This window comes from Leptonychotes weddellii, chromosome 13, assembly GCF_054177405.1.
Source record: "Leptonychotes weddellii isolate Sample4059 chromosome 13, ASM5417740v2, whole genome shotgun sequence".
NCBI lineage: Eukaryota > Metazoa > Chordata > Mammalia > Carnivora > Phocidae > Leptonychotes > Leptonychotes weddellii.
In genome coordinates this window covers 7,805,569-7,809,591 of record NC_138381.1, presented here as the reverse complement: position 1 = coordinate 7,809,591, position 4,023 = coordinate 7,805,569, and positions in this window count along the sequence as shown.

Genomic DNA, 4,023 nt, shown 5'->3' with positions numbered 1-4,023 from the left:
CTTCTGGTTTTGTTGACTGTTTCCTTTGCTGTGCAAAAGCTTTTTATCTTGATGAAGTCCCATTAGTTCATTTTTGCCCTTACTTCCCTTGCCTTTGTGATGTTTCTAGGAAGAAGTTGCTGCAGCTGAGGTCAAAGAGGTTGCTGCCTGTGTTCTCCTTTAGGATTTGGATGGATTCCTGTCTCACATTGAGGTCTTTCATCCATTTTGAGTCTACTTCTGTGTGTGGTGTAAGGAAATGGTCCAGTTTCATTCTTCTGCATGTGGCTGTACAATTTTTCCAACACCATTTGTTGAAGAGACTGTCTTCTTTCCATTGGACATTCTTTCCTGCTTTGTCAAAGATTAGTTGACCATAGAGTTGAGGGTCCATATCTGGGCTCTCTATTCTGTTCCATTGATCAATGTGTCTGTTTTTGTGCCAGTACCATACTGTCTTGATGATTACAGCTTTGTAATAGAGCTTAAGGTCCAGAATTGTGATGCCAACAGCTTTGCTTTGCTTTTTCAACATTGCTCTGGCTATTTGAGGTCTTTTCTCATTCCATATAAATTTTAGGATTATTTGTTCCATTTCTTTGAAAAAAGTTGATGGTATTTTGATAGGGATTGCATTAAATATGTAGATTGCTCTAGGTAGTGTAGACATTTTCACAATATTTGTTCTTCCAATCCATGAGCATGGAACGTTTTTCCATTTCTTTGTGTCTTCCTCAATTTCTTTCATGAGAATTCTGTAGTTTTCTGAGTACAGATTCTTTGCACCTTTGGTTAGATTTGTTCCTAGGTATCTTATGGTTTTGGGTGCAACAGATGCTATTTTCTTTTAACAGAATTAAAAGATCATGCAGAAAGAAATGCATTTTTATTATTTTCAAGTACATATGATAATATAAACCATGCTAAGGAGCATTGCTTAAACCTTTGGGATAATCTGACACATATTTCATATATACACAGTGAAAATGTTTAAAATAAACGTATATATAATATATTCAAATGTATAAATTTATACATATACTTGTTTAACTTATCAAGACAACACATTCTTTATATTAGCAATTTAAAAGCTAATTCTCTCCAATGACCTGAGCTTTCACTCATTCATTCAATCATGAGCTTATTTATTTATATTGTGGTAAATCTTAAATCTTATACAGAGTGTATTATTGAACACTGTCATGTAAGAATTGCCTCAAAATTTAACATGTTAAAGAAATCAAGCATTCATTATTTGACTCAGTTTATGAGGCTGAGGCATCAAGATGGAGATTATGTGAATGGCTGACACAATAACTCTCCTGAGCTTGTCATCAAACAGTAAGTCTGAGCTGCAGTCCCAACACTTCAGAGTTCTGTTCTGAGCTCAGTTACATGGCTGCTAGCCAGATGCTTCAACTCCTTGCCATGTGGACCTTTACTGCAGATCACAACCCCCCCGCCCCCCCCCGCTAAGTTGTGACTTGAGAGAGAGAAGGAGAGAGCGTGCACTCAAGATGGAAGCCACTGTCTATTTATAACCTGATCTCAGAAGTAGCATACTATCATTTCTGCTATTTCTACTTAATAAAAGTAAGTCACTAAGGACAGTGTACATTTAAGGATAGATAAATTAAGCTCCATCTCTCGAAGGGAGAAGTATCAAAGAATTTGTCTTAACAATCATCTCTAAGAGTACCTCATCTTCAACCCACTTTTTATTTTAAGCACCAGAAATAGTGCACAATTAGTGTATATAGTATATTTTGTTTTCATAAATGTTACAATTTATAAAAACATCTGTAATATTTACATTGAGGATGATAGAGTAGAAAATGCACAGCCTTTATAATTAAAAATATCTGGAACTGAATATCAACTCTTCCAGTTATTAAATGTAACCATGGGCAAATTCCCTACTTCAGTTTTTTACTTCTGTGAATCCAAGACAATAATAACACTTGTGAAAATTAAGTATGCTTATGTATTTAAAGAAATTAAAATGATGACTAACACTTTGAAAAAATTTTGATAAATATTAGCTATTCTGACTACTTTTAAAGTGTTTTTAAATGTATGAATCTCTTTATATTCATATCCCTTAAAGTAATTTTATTATGATGATCAGTAATAAAGGCTTCATTATAGTAAGTAATAAAGGATTCATATTGAGAGTTTACTTAAGGAACAAATCCATATTTGTACATTCACAAGTAGCAGTAAAACTGCATTAGTGATTTTAGCTGACAAGAGCATTGAGATGCACAGTTAGGCAGGAAATGTGCCATATGCCACATACACCTGGATGCTGTGTGGCTGCCCCTTAATCACACTCCTAATGTTCTCATAGTACCTGAGTATTGGAAGACATGGTATTTTCCCTCCTTAGTGGTGCTTTACCATCCTAGACTTGGTTGACAGTTATTTACTATTAATCATCTGCCAGCAGTAAATATGAAGATGTAAACAGAAAACTCTTTTCTACAGAAGGACTGACTCTTGGGCATTTTACATGCTCTTGCTTGATTGGCATCGACTTGTGTCAGAAATTCTATACCTGTGCTTTGTATCCCCTTCTAATTAAAAATAGAGTCTTTTGGTATGAATGTAATTTTAAAAAGAAGAAGAAGGAGAAGGAGAAAGAAGGAGAAAGAGAAGGAGAAGGAGAAGAAGAAGAAGAAGAAGAAGAAGAAGAAGAAGAAGAAGAAGAAGAAGAAGAAGGAAGAAGAAGAAGAAGAAGAAGAAGAAGAAGAGGAAGAAGAAGAGGAAGAAGAAAGCTATTTAGTTCCTTAGTTGCTGTCCATGCTACATTATAATAAAAAGCTCTCTCTCTGATCTTTGGATTCCAAGATGTAAAGTGCTAAAAGCAGTTCTTACGTAGAACAAATCTGAACAAATATCTTTTGACAAGTTTTCCAGAATGCAAAAATTAATGGGACTCAGAAAATTATTGTCCTCTTATTTGAAAAAGAACCCTGAGGAAGTTTTAGACAAGATCAGATTCTGCTTGAACCTCAGTCCTCACCTCATGGGAAGCCCACTGTGAGGAGGGCAGGAAGAGCAGAGCCGCCATGTTGCTTCCGCGGTCAAGGGATCAACAAGAGACAAATGCTGCATCTTCCTTAATTTACTGTTGGGTAAAACCTGCCATTTCCAACATTTAGCTTGAGCATCTAATGCCAGTGGGATTAGACAAACAAACAAACAAACAAAACACTGGTTCTAACTCAGAATTGCTTCTGGGGGTAAGACCAGCAGGAGGTCCTAATTCACACCAGTTGCAAAGGTGAACAGGGAAGACTCTGAGAAACAGAGAGGGGGACTGGGGATGGAGGTGGAGATTTCCAGGCCTGAATGTCCTGAGCTGGGAGATGGTATGGCTGCTGTAAGAACACACCACCCACTGCTGGGTATTGAAGTAATGGCTGGGGGCATTGCCACAGGGACACCAGGACACCACACCATTCAAGAGCCTTCCCACACCACTGATAAAGCATAAACAAACACAAAGCAGGAGGAACAGAAAGCCTTTCCTTCCTCCTCCAGCTCTGCAGTTTCCCCAGAGGAACTCCCTTAGGCCGACTTTCATAAGGAGACAGCAGACAAAGGAAAAATAGAGTTTTGCAGAATCCAGGTCTTGCATCACAAAGTAGGACCAAGAAGGGGGTATTTAGAGCAGAGAAGTGACAAATAACTGGCAAATTAAGTATGTCCAGAAATGAGTTGTTCTACTTGACAATATTGTTTTACTGCTATTGCATCTCATCTTTGGTATCTGTGACGGTTACATTATTTCATTGTTCCTTATTTCTTTTTGTTTTACCAATGTAGTACTGTATAACCCCTTAAGCCTTTACTACCCATTTCTTTATATATTAAATTTTATTGACTGGAAAACTTTAAAAACATATTCTAAATCCCATGCTCCTAAAACAGAGCACACTAAACCCAATGGCCATAATCATCAATGATGCAGAGCCACCCCATCACATTAATAAGATGTAAGGTATTCTCAAGAACAATTAGCCAGTCAGAGAAGAAATT